This window comes from Pseudonaja textilis, chromosome 4 (genome assembly GCF_049901715.1).
Source record: "Pseudonaja textilis isolate UNSWEBS1 chromosome 4, rPseTex1.2, whole genome shotgun sequence".
Lineage (NCBI taxonomy): Eukaryota > Metazoa > Chordata > Lepidosauria > Squamata > Elapidae > Pseudonaja > Pseudonaja textilis.
The window spans coordinates 39,681,870-39,696,038 of NC_141993.1; positions in this window are offsets into that span (position 1 = coordinate 39,681,870).

Consider the following 14,169-nt stretch of genomic DNA (forward strand, 5'->3'; position numbering starts at 1 on the left):
GGTGATTTCTATATACCTTAGTGAGACTGAGTCACTTTCACTACACAAATTGGTTTGCAGAGATAAATCTGCTTAATGTACAGAGATAAATCTGCTTAATGTACACTGATGGTAATACAATCATGAAAGAATAGGTTGACATCTGATGTCCAGCAATATACTGTTGCTTTGTCCGAAAGGGGCTTTTTCAAAAGGCAACTGAACTTTCTTTGTTTTTCCCTTGAAGATGTTTCAATTCTCATCCAAGAAGCTTCCTCAGTTCTGTTGTTCTATTCAGTTGCTTTGTGTTGTTTATCAATCTGAGATAGTGTCTGAGAAATAGTATGAGAGCCTTAAACAAAATGTGGATGAAATATATAAGACTAGAGAGAAGCTACAAATACTGTACCCACCATAATCTGATGGAAAATATCTGTATTATAACTATAAACTGTATTATAATTATAAATAATTATATATCTATATTATAATAACAAGAGAATTTGCACAGGATTCCACAGTCTGGTTCTCCAAGTGTGGCCATTGGAATTAATTCCAAGAATGTCAGTAAATCAACTGATAGTTTATTTGTAAATCTCACTTTTATGTTTAAAGGAACCCTATTCTGCCTGCATGCCTGTTCTGTTTAATATTTATTAATGAATATGTTTTGATTGAAATGATTTAATTGGAGAAATAAGACTACTCAGTTCTGATATCTTTCTGCATTTATTTTGGACACAATATAACAGATACACCATTGTTACACTGGAGAGCTTATATACCTTGTCTTAATTCCAAATGCTTTGAGGAAGAGTTCAGTTGAACTGTTGTTTCCCCGCAGTCTACAGTACTAAGTGTAGTGGCCCTGATTCCCGAGCCTATGCTGTCAGAGGAAGAGGACCTGGAAGATGAAGAGGAGGAACTGGGAATGCCTTCCTCCACAGGACCTTCCTCTCTGGCAATGCCTTCCTCCCCAGAACCTTCCTCCCTGATAATGCCTCAGGTTCCATCAGACAACTGAGAGGAACAGCCTGAGATTAATCAGGAGGAAGGCATATCGGAGCAGCCCCTGACAGGGAGTAAAGAGGAAGAGTGTTGGCTCGATCCTAAGCAGCATCATAGGGAGAAACATGAGCAGCAACGTAGGAGGCGTGGGAGGGTCAGAGAGTGAGCTGAGTCATTGAGCCACACCCCACAGGGGATAAAAGTGGGTATGTTTTCTCCTGAAACTTTGTACGGGACAAAGTTTGACCTTACTTCAGATTTTCTTTGTGGACTGCCTTGTGATTTTCTGTGAGTAAAATTTTATTTACTATCATTTCAGACTTGGCAGGCAGGACCTGTTGGAATGCCAAGAATATTATCAGTTCCAAAGAATTAACTCTGTGAAGTCCGAGCCAGCTTGCCTGCCTGTGTTTGTGTGAGTTTGTACTCTTTCATCTTTTGGGAAAGAGGAAAGGCGAGACAGAACACTAAGTAATGGGAAGAAAAGAAAATGTCAGAAAGTAAAATAGAAAAAAGAGGATTTTCAGAAGAATAACACAGTGACATCAGAAATTAGAAGTTCTTGGCCATTTTGGATTCAGATCCCTCTTTTGATTGGCTTCAGTTCTGTTTCAATGCAATCCCATGTGGTTCCTAAGAGGAAAAACTGTTTATTTCTGCATTAAAGAGAACTTCTAATAATGGCTCCACTATTCTAAAAATATCTGTGTCTTTAATCTTAAACAAGATTGACCTTATAGTCTGTTAGATGCATTCAGAAAAGCTTATAAGCTACAAGATTATGCTTCTAAGGCTTAGAAAGGGAGTGCAAGTTCAACTTATTTCTTTACATCAGTTTAGTCTGTTCTTTAAACAAAACAATTCCCAGAATGGTTCACTGAGATTAGTAGAATGATAGTCCTTGAGTTTGCAAGTTAAAGGTAATCAAACATAACGAAAAGAAAACAATGGGGAAGGCATGATGAAAAAATAATCTATTTTGAATCTATTTTGTTAACTTGCTGTTCTAAACAATGACCAACTGGAAGAAATAGGCCAGAAAGACAGACAGAGTTGCTGGAACTAAATGTCCATTCCATATTGGCCAAATGAAAACTATCTCTTAGAAGCAACTGAAGACACATATTTCTGAATGACAGAGCTGTTTGTTTGTTTTTAGTGTATTGATGGGTAATGCTTTGCCTCGGTCAAAGCCTCAGAATGACTCTGGGTAGTTAAGCACCATTTCTTACTACCCTGAAACAGGATGGGCAGCTTCAGATAACAGAAAACAGATAATCAGAGTTGGAAGGGATCTTATAGGTCATCCAGTCCAACCCCCCACACAAGCGGGAGACGGTACACCATTTCTGACAAATGGCAATCCAGTCTCTCCTTGAAGGTGTCAAGTGATGGCGGTCCCACCACTTCCGAGGGCAAGCTGTTCCATTGGTTGATTGACGAGCTTCTGCTCATCCTGTCCCCACTCAATATTCTCAGCTTTGAGATTCTGTTTTGAGCAGTGCCACAAACACCAATCAAAAGGAAAAAGAACATTCAAACTGCCCAGAGTTACTCTGAGGTAAGATGGGTGGCCTACAAATTTTATAAACAAACAAACAAACAAAATGTTCTTGTATAAAATGCCTTGATTGGATATGGGGAATGATATGCTCATATCTGAAAAGGAGCTCCTCCCAAATTGAACGAGCAAGTCTATATCCTGGCAGTGGTGAGACAGGGTAATGATAAACACGGAATATCAGTTCCAGACTACAGAATAAATTGAGTGGTCTTTGCACAGTTCTAATATAAATTGTATACAAATGATAGAGCTCCTTCTCTAGCAGCATTCAGATTTTTATGGGGCAAAAATGCATCACTGTATTTGTATCCAACCAATGTACAGTCTTTGCTATTTGCCTAAAAATATAGCCAGAACAAACATAATCCTCTGCGCCGAGTCAAACATAAGGTCCATTGATTATAATAACTCCCGGCTTGTAAACTGACAGTGAATATTTAACAAAGCTGACTGGGACTGTCTTTTGATAGCTTCCCCACTTCCAGGGCATGGTAATATAAAATAATAATAAAAAAAACCATTTATTGCCACTTTGGAGATCTGCAGAGAAAAGCAAGTCTCACTCAAGTCTCAGTCTAACCAGTCATGAATGCTAAAGTACTTTAGGATTATGGTTGCTGGATCCCCAATTTATTCTGAAGTAAAAATCTGAAGGCTCTCATACTGAAGTCAGTAGAAATGTATTTGTTTTATTAACCTCCCTCCCTCCCTTCTTCTCTCTCTCTCTCTTTCCTATGTCACTATTTTTCTCAGTTCCCCTGATAGAAGTAAATTGATCAGGAAATGATTGTGACAATAAAGTTCAATTTTATACAAAACCCTTTTTCCTGCCATTCTCACATTTCCAGTTGGAGAGCAGATGTGACTGCAGCTGTTGAGGGAACTACAGCCCATTTTTTGTTTATAACAGGAAATGCTCTTCATGCTGGGATGGTGAACATGTGATTAAGGGACTAAATGTAGACTTCTCTGCCCCACTTTTGATTTCCTGAAAACACTCCAAGATTATCCTGCCAAAATTCAGCCAGAACAGCAACAACAAATCTGATCAATTGAGGGCATTCTTGTGGATTTTTCTTAAAAAGAATATTAAGCACAAAATGCTTAAACAGACATATTAAGAAATTGTGTGTTTGTGTGTGTGTGTAGAATATATATTGAAAAAGGCAAAAAGAAAAAAAAATCTACCACTTGAATCTCCTAATGCCTTACATGGAATCTGTGCAGGTTTCTTCAGATTATTTGGAAATGGTTTTCCTTTGTTTTCTCCCAAAACAGTAAAAAAAAAAAAGTACCTACCCAATGTACCATTGGTTATTCAGCTTACAGGTAGTCCTCAACATATTTGTTTACAACCTATCAAAGCTATGATAGTGCTGAAAAAAGAGACTTATGACAAGTCCTTGCACTTATGACTGTTGAATCATCCCTGTCACATCATCAAAATTCAGGTGCTTGGCAACCAGCATGTATTTATAACAGTTGGGGGGTATCCCAGAATTATGTTGTACCTATTTGCAACCTTCCCAGGGGCCTTCTGACAAGCGAAGTCAATTGGAGGAGCTGAAATCACTTAACAACCACACAATTCATTTAATGACCATGGTAAAAAAGATCGTCAAATTGAGAGCAACTTATGTACTCACTGCACTGCTTAGCAGCAGATGTCTGAGTCCCAAATGTGTTTGTAAGTTGAGGGCAATTTGTATTCTGGGTTCCCACTTCATTTTAACTATGTACTATATAGTTATCTTGCTTCCCTCTCTCAGTATGAATATTTTTTAAAAGGTTATGAAGAAATATAGAAATTGAGTAATATGACCACAAAAGAAGGAAACATGTAGATAAGCACAACAATTTTCCCTTGTTCTATGTAAGGAGGTAGGTCTGTACTTGCATTCTTGTGGAATCTGAATGGTTTACAAATTATCAAACACAGAGTTAAAAATATATAATCTTATAGGAAACATCTAATTAAAATATCATGAATGTAACATCCATGAGAGAATATGGGGAGGAAATCCTTAAATGCTTCCCAAACAGTCGAACTTTACAGGCCAATAAGGTGGAGGACAGTCCATCTGGGCATCAGGTAGAGGAAGACTGACAATAGAATAAAACCTTGGTGGCCACTGATTTCCAATCCCACCTCCATAAGGTTGCCTCTGGTTGTGTCTTAATATTTTACTTTTTCCAGCAATTCTCTAAATTGCAATATGGAGGTTAATATCTTCTTTTTGGATGATATATGAGGCTAGCTAAAGTTTTAGCATGCAGTAGATAAATAAAGAATTTGAAACACTGACAAAGAAGAACAGTTTATTGTTTGTTCTATTTATTTTAAAATACGTAATTGTCACTGGGCTTGTGGAACAGTAGATATTTCTGGGATGATACATATTTGTAAAGCTTGAATCCCAAACATTACTCCTTCTTGCTTTGGGTTCAGTAAATAAAATGAAAGTATTCCAGAAATATTTCTGTTTCTGACACATAATCCTTTTCTTTCACAATCTGTATCTAGCCTCGCTGATTGTCATTTAGTATAACTATACAATTTTATTCCACCTTTCTGCTAAAAACCTAAGACAGTGAAGATACCCATTTATTTAATCCTCCCAATAACTGGGTTGAGGAAGCAAATTTTGCTAGATCAACTTCAGTTTGGATCTAAACGTCTACCTCACCAGTCCTGGCACAAAACGTTAAGATTTACATCCTGCAGAATCTTAAGCAAGTTCCTCTTGAGTTAGCTTTATACTGAGGTTTATGTGTGGAAATATTGCACAAAATTATTCAGCTATTTCTTGTAACAGAAGGAGCCTGCATAAGAAGTTTACTGGATTCTCTTGACATAGGTGCCTTAATGAAAAAGGTAGATGTTGCCTATTTCTGTGATGATAATACCAGTATTTTAAATGCAGTTTTCCCATATAAAATATGAAAGATGTTAAACAAAACAAATGAGCCCTTCCCTGCTTATGTAGTGCTTTGTACTATTTGCTTATATAGAACATCCTTAACTACTTACAGAAATTTGATACAGAGAATAGTTATGTGCATTAAAAAGCAACCCTAAAGCTTGCAAATTGATTCTTTATGTGATATTTTTCCATCAGTATAATGGCTAATAATATGGGAGAGAGGTTGTATCTATTCGACAACAGGGCTTGGAGATGATGATGATAGTTATTGGCTAAAAATATTTATTGTTTATTTCTTGTGCTGGAAATTTTACGGTGCCAACATACGGTGTATGTTCTTGATAGCGAAATTAGAAATAGAGTTTGGCTTCTAGAAGTCTGTGAAATTTGCCTACTTAAAACTATGCTATATTTCTTCAAAAGAAACTAGACTGGCTGCTTATGTTCTTTGGAGTCTAAAGCTGGTGCTTAAAGTAAGCAATCTAAAACACCCATTTCTAAAGGAGTATCTCTTTGTCTAAATTGTCATAGTGAGGAGCATCAATTATTCCTCTGTACCTCTAAACAAGGATTTAGGCAAAATCCTTGTTAGGCCTTAGGATTATTTTATAGCAATATGTTGTGGTTAGCTGGCAGCAGGTATGGACGGTGGAAAAGAACAAGGACTCAGATGAGGGGCCAGGACCATTAGAGAGTGGACTGCTGCATTCAGAGATTGTGGAGGCTGGCAGCAGGGATGAGGTGGTTCCTGAGGAGCCTGTGCCAAGTGTGCATGCACGCAGGATTGCTCACAGGAAAGAGCAGCTACAATACCATGTGCGACTCAGAAGAAAGGCTGCAAGGTAATGGCCCCTCCTTTAAGAAGATAAAAGCCAATTGCGAAATTAACATTCTTTGCAGAAGGCAAAGACGTTTTGAAACTCCAGCCACATGGACATTCCAGTATCCAGAGTTTGTATTTGAAGATTCCTGTATTGCAAATTATTTCTTGTCTGTTATCTTTTGGCAGAGTTTGCACAGTTTGGCAAGGCTTGTGCTTATCACAGCTAATTATTCTGCAGAAGTATTAAAAGGTTTCTGTTCCCTTTGGATTGGGTTTGATTTGTTGGAAAAGGGTGTGGGTCAGAACACAATCATACGTTCTCTATTCTCTTATTCGCTATCTGTGTAGCTACTTTCTATTCTCCATACATGTTTTAAGACATACTTCAAAGCCATAGAGGAAAGGGGGATAGTGTGAGTGTACGGGGCTAGCCTCAGATAAATACCTATGACTTCTTACTGATAAACAAATGTAAGCAATTTGCAACTAGTACCACATGTGGCAATTAGGCTGCTGGTAGGACAACCATAAATGTGGAATTACAAAATAACAGAGTTGGAAGGGACCTTGGAGATCTTCTAGTCCAGGGGTGGCAAAGTTATGGCCTTAGGCCAGATGCGACATACACTGGCCACACCCATGCCTGGTTTAGCAAAGGAGAAAAAAGCCATGATACGTCACAAAATGCCATCATGAAGACACAAGTTTGATTCCCCTGTTCTAGTCCAACCTCTTGCTTAAGCAGGAGACCCTGTATAATTCTGGACAGATGGCTGTCCAATCCCTTCTTAAAAACCTCCAGTGATGGAACACTCACAACTTCTAGAGGCAAGCCGTTCCACTATTTTCACTAACAGGAAATTTCTCCTTAATTCTGAATTGGATCTCCCTTTGATAACTTTCTCTTTGTTACTTCCTGTACTGCCCTTAGGAGCTTGGGAGAAAAGATGGATCCCTTCCTCAGTCCCTCAAATACTAGAAGACTGCTAATATGTCACCTCTAGTTTTCTCTTCCTTATGCTAGACATACCCAGTTCCACAAGCATTCATTGTACGCTTTAGCCTCCAGCCTCTTAATCATCTTTGTTGCTCTTCTCTGCACTTTCCAGAACATTCAGAATTGGTCTTGATTATGTTAGCATATAAACCTTGTAAAAAAATAAATAAGCATACCCTCAAATAATCTTTAGTAGCATAGCATAACATCAATTTTAAAGTCTCTGCTTTGATTGCCATTAGACTTTCAGGCCAAATTCAAATTATTGGTAACTATTTTGCTGCTTTGGGATATATGGAGCAATGCCTTGCCAGAATTAAATCTGTTGTTTCAGTTATTTAGGGCAGGAGTCTCCAAACCTGGGATGCAACATGCCAGAAACCAGGCCACACAAACACGCAACATTCAGGCAAGCATGCAAAATCAAAACCCTCTGGTCTGCAAAAAAACCTTTCTCCATGGAACTGGTCCCTGGTGCCCAAAAGATTGGGGGCCACTGATCTAGGGAGGACCTCTTGAGAATCCTCCTTTTGTAAGCAGTGCATGTCTAGACGAGATAACTTCTCAATAGTAATCCTCCCTCCCTCCAGAGGAATGAGTCCCTCATCCCATTATCCTGTTCTGCAAACAAGTAACATTTCAACAAGCCTTCATCTCAATTTTATGTGATTGAGTATGACTAGCATAAGTATTTTGACTACTGGATTTTGTTATTATGTTCCTGAATTTTGTTCCTGCTGTTGTATGCTGCCTAGAATCATTTTGGATGGTGGCATATTAGAAATACAACATAAACAACAAAGCAAAAAGCAACATCTATCTTGGCTCTGGTAGATAAGTTTCATTGATTGGAAAAAGGTTGGGAGTGATCATAAAAGGCAGAGAAAATACTGTGTGGAATGTAAGCAAAGCTGACCAGCATGACGAGATGGGAAATACCTATAAAACATATAAAATAGACGTAGAGCTCTTTGAAATGCACATTGGCCCATAGCCTAGGTTTTACTAAGGTTGGAAACCTCTAAATGGCTTGTTTCACTTCTAATAATGGGTGGAGAGTGATACTCTCCTCATGATAAATAAAATGTCAGAGCTAGATGCCATCCTGATTCCAATATTTCTTAGCCTTTTTTGGACCGTACATACCTGAGCAATATTTTTTTATGAAACCTATTACCTTTTTCCTTTAAAAAGATTTTAAAAATAATGAAATGAAGCATGTGTTAATAAATGACTTTATTTTCCTTTATGTTAATGCATAAATTACAAAGCTCAGTAGCACATAGGTACTTAGGATCAGGGGTGGGCTTTGGGGGGGTTCACAGGGGTTTGGGAGAGCCGCTAGCTAAGATTCTGTGCAGTTTGGGGAACTCCCAAATCCCACTCCTGGATGGCCCCTTCCACCCCTCCCCTCCCCTCCCAGGAGTCCCCATGTGGCCCGCTTTGGATGCAGGTAAGTGCAGGGCACACACGGGGGCTCAGGGAGGGCAAAAATGGGCCTCCCAGAAGTTCAGAAGGCTGGGAATGGGCCTGTTTCCGGCTTTCAGAGAGCCTCCAGAACCCAGGGAGGGCAAAAACTTCCCACACGCCATGGTTCAGGAAGCCGACCAGGCCACACCCACCATGGCCACGCCCACCCAGCAACTGGGTAGAGAACCCCTTGTTAAAAATTTTAAAGCCCATCCCTGCTTAGGATGGTATATTTTCTTCAATGTATGGCATGTCTTTTCTTTTTTAAAAGATTCTTGGAATGGTGTAACATATAATCTATTTCAATGCATAGTCTTGGATCTCTCTGAACCTTCATCCAAAAGTCTTCTAGTGGTTTGCTTTTTTCCAATTAATTCAATGCAATGACTGCAGAGAAATCTGCCAACAACTTTCCTTTGCCTACAGACAAGGTACTCATTTAGCTAGTACATTTGAATAGGTCCAAAATTCACCTAAACCCTAATTTTGCTCTTGGGCCTAAGATCCTGAGAGACACTGTTTTATTCCATTTGCAATCAATGTTTGATTTGTTTTTGTTTTACTTAATACAAGAACATAATACATAATTATCCCATCTGCTCCTCCTTCTTTCTAAAAAAAATGTTTAGATGCCAATTTACCACAGTAGGGAGAACTGGGCACAGGAAAGCCTTTACAAGGCCTGCATAACTCCTGACCACTGACTGTATCAAGGGCACAGGAAAGCCTTTACAAGGCCTGTATAACTCCTGACCACTGACTGTATCAAGGGCCTATCCTTGACTTATATACATTATACCACAGCGAAAGACACTGTATGGTTTTAGGCACCAGTTCTTCATGTATTTTTGTCCCTGCTCTTTTGCATCCTTCCCAATTAGTCCCAGCCTTTTATTAAGCATGTTTATCTGCAGATCTCTCTTCCTTTGCCTTTAATCATCAGGCTTTCTCAAACTCTCCAGAGAACAACAGAGGGGTGTGTTTATTTATAAACTGAATAATAGATGAACACCATGATGCACTTATTCTGCTGTGTTCTCTACTAAAGTACATTATTTTTACATGGCACAATATCTCAACACCTATGTTTAAAGCCAATAAGCCATAAATTAACTTCTCAGAAAGCTGATTAAGAGAATGTTCCCCTCTCTCATTAACTTGTATTTATATATTAATGGAGAGAAAAACATGGGTTCCTTCTGTAGTACTCATATCAGCCGTACTGCCGGGCAGTGTACAAACATAATTCATGTAAATGATCATGAATGGTAAATGTGGCAACTTGGAAACAAAAACCAAAAAAATGTAAATAAGTAATGAACAAGTACGTGCAATAACAATCATGATAGTTTGTTCGGCTAAGTTCAAAACAACTTTACTCAACATGCTACCTTTCTCTTGATCACATATACAGAGGAATAAGGATAATTTGTCATGTATTTTCGGTTCAGTTCACAATGTAACAATGTTGTGTAGAATTAAAGTTGCTAATAACCAAGTATATCCTATTAAAAGCAGAGAGAACAATAGCATGCTAAAGATCATCTAATTTCCCCCCTTTCCTCCCTCCCTCTCTTTGCAGCATTATCTGACTGAATGGATCGATTCATATCCCTGAAGATCAATTTTGGTGCCATGTTCCGAGGGCAATTGCATCCAGGTATGCCAATCGCCTTTGGAGGAATAACAGCTGCACCTGTCAGCACCACTAGATTTGCTCCCATGGAGTAATTAGGGAAAAAGAAGGACTGTCACAACCAGCTTCAGAAATAGAACACATTGTGGAGCTGTGTTTGAAATAAAAGAACGTACCTCATCAGATGCACAAGGTTGGATACTCACTAGTACTACTTGCTAAAATAAAAAGAATACGATTGAGGCAGTAACATTATCATTTTATTTTAAACAACTTTCAGCTTTTCTATGGGATGAAAAGCAGGAAGACATCTCTATACAGAATGATACTATTAAAGATTCTAACAGACTAATTTAGAAGGCAAGGAATTTTGTCGTTATTACCGTATTAAATAATAAACACAGAACCCTTTGATCATCTCTTGCAAGTGATCAATCAGTAGAGGCTCCTTTACCTTTTATTCACATCCAGCATGCTTTAGAAGTATTTGAATTGGAAAAAAAATCTTCATGAGTAAACAAACAGCACGCTCATTTTTTTTTTTAGAACACTACTGCACTTTTTAATTTTTTTCAAAGTGGAATACATAGGATTGGATTAAGCAATGTCACTCAATCCTCTTTGTTGAAATCAGTTATTGGTACTAACAAGCATTGTAAAGCATAGTCTATGTAACCTAACAAAATAATGTGTGATTAATAATATGTACACTCTATTTTGGCTATTTAATCATGCTATTTAATCATGCTGCTTAGACAGCAGGCTACTTTGCAGACATAATGATTGTTAAATGATAAGAACATAAGTAATAATGGCACCAATGATAATGGATTTTTGAATTATTATTGAGTTGAGATTTTTTTTAACAAAATAACATCAGACAATGAAAATACACACATATACACAGGTTTTATATAACCCTCTCTTCTAGGTTTTCAGAAATCCTTGAAAACCAGCCTGGGATTGATGTTTGTCATTGTTTATTACCAAAAGATTTGTTGTTCAATCTTTTCTTAAAAACCTCCTATGATGGAGGACCCACTTCTGAAGGCAACCTGTTTCACTGATTAATTGATCTGTCAGGAAATTTTTCCTTAGTTCTCGGCTTCTTCTCTCCTTGATTAGTTTCCATCCATTGCTTCTTGTCCTGCCTCCGGGTACTTTGGAGAATAGTTTGAGCCTTTTTCTTTTGGCAGCCCCTGAGATATTGGAACACTGTCATCATGTTGCCCTTAGCCCTTCTATTCATTAAACTAGGCATACTGATTTCATGTTTCTTACTGTTTTCATGTTTTTTTTAGTTTCTTATGCTTCCTAGAGTCCATTGGAGTTGGGCAGCCAACAAATTTAAATAAATAAATGTCACAGGATATGTTTAACGGTCTGGAAGGTCATCAGAATGAGAGTCATCTTAGAAATTAGGAATTTCCTAACAGTGAAAACTGTTAAAGCGTGGAATAGCTTGCCTACTGAAGTTTTGGGTATACGTAGTATCATTGGAAGTTTTCAAGAATGGAACCAACAACCATTTGTCCATAACCATTTGTCCAGGATGAAATGATGCCTTGGGTGGGGGACAAGACTTCCTAGTCCTTTCCATTCCAACCCTATATTTCTATGACTGAAAAGGACACGGCAGCATTCCATCCCCCACTCCATCTTCAAATTATAAATAAAACACATAGCAATCATCTTTGCAAAGCTTAGTTGGAAATGGAAATGTTTTTGTTTCCAACTAAGCTTTACAGACATCATTTATAGTAAATACTTGTTTCTCCCTTGCTTATGTGTTTCAAAAGTGAGCACATTTTTTGTGAACTACAACTTTCAGTTCTAGTAAATTCTAAATATCTTTTTGTGCACAGATTATGATCTAAGGTTAACACACATGTATACTATTCTAATTCTGTCTTCTCTAATTAGAATTTTAATTCTAAGAATAGAATAAAATAGAATTGGATGGGATGGGATGAGATAGGATGGACAGGACGAAACAGAATAGGCTTTATTGGTCAAGTGTATTTAGACACACAAGGAATTTGTCTCTGCTACAGTAGTTTTCAGTGTACATGCAAAACATCTATCCTGCCCTATCCTATCCTATCCAACACATAAAAGTAATACAGCCATAATACATGAATAAATATACTTTCCAGAAAGTCAGCTCCTTCTTGAAATAGCACCTTTGGGACAACCATGATCTGGGAGTGTTGTGGTTAGCCGGCAGCAGATGCGGATGGTGGAGGAGAGCGAGGACTCAGATGAGGGGCCAGGACCATTAGGAAGTGGACTGCTGCCTTCAGAGATTGTGGGGGCTGGTAGCAGTGATGAGGGGCCTGTGTCAAGTGCGCGTGCATGCAGGATTGATCGTAGGAGAGAGCAGTTACAGCAGCACAGGCGACTTGGGAGTAAGGCTGCAAGGTAGTGGCCCCTCCCTCAAGAGGATAAAAGCCAGGTTTGAAGAAGCATTCTTTGCAGAAGGCAAAGACGCTCTGAGACTCAGCCTCGTGGACATCATAATTAGTATTTGAAAATTCTTGGAAACTAGTTCTTATCTCTGGGTTTTTGGCAGCCTTGACAAACAACTTGGCAAGGCTCTTTCTTGTCTGAGCTAATTAGTTGGAAGCAGCCTTTTATCTGTGAAGAAACAGAATTCATGGATTAAACCTTAAAAGGTGGGGGCTGCTGCCTTTGTCTTGTGTTTGCTCTTTTGGAACCAGGTTGGGTCAGAACAGGGAGTCTCTATAGACATTTATTCAGCACAGTGATCGCAGGAGGAAAAAAAAACTATCTCTGTTTCTAGTTGTTTTGGCATGCAATGCCCTGTATTGGCACCCTGAGGGGAGAAGTTGAAACAGTTTTTGTCCAAGATGTGTAGTCTTCTCAGCCCTCTTTCTGACCCATGCTGTATACAGGTCCTCAATGGAAGGCAGGCTGGTTGCAACCATTTTTTCTGCAGTCCTAACTATCCATTGAAGTCTGCACCTGTCCTTTTTAGTAATAGTATCAAATCAGACAATTATACAAGTGACAGGCTTGATAATTTCTCTGTATTGAGTTTGGGTGTTTGATATGATTTTCCCAAACTTCACCTGTTCCTTTCTATCTGTCAGAAAGCTTATAATCTACCTACAGATATAAGCTTTGATGGTAGTAGAGCATTTAAAACAAGAAGGAACATAACACATCTCCAGTGATTTGTTAAAGATCAGGTGAAGACAGGAGGCATTTGATCAGCACAGACTTTCAAGCAAGAAGGAGTTATTCCACCTGGGCCTGGTGCTTTTCCGATTTTTTGTCTATGAAATAGACGTTGCACATCTTTTTCTAGGATCACCAGAAGCGAGGGACCCAAAGGATGGAGATAGGAGAAAAAGATATGGCTATGGTGTATCTGAGTGTATATGGTGTATCTGAGATGGGGAAGGTAGCGATAATTGACAGCAATCTACTCTCAAATCTATAGTAGAACACATTCAGGTCATCTGCCAGTTGCCAATTCTCTTCAGTAAGATCTTCAGATCTGCTGTAGCCAATAATATTTTTCAGACTTTTCCACACATTTGCTGGTTCATTTGCTGAGAACTGATTGAACTAGAGTAGCTTCAGAGTAGCTTTTCTTTGCTGCCCTGATTTCCCTTGTTAATATATTCCTGGCCTGACTATACATCATGTTATCTCCATTCCTGTAGGCCAGCGGCTTCTAACTTTTGAGCACCTGGGACCAGTTCTGTGGAGATAGGTTTTTCCATGGACCGGAGAAGGCAT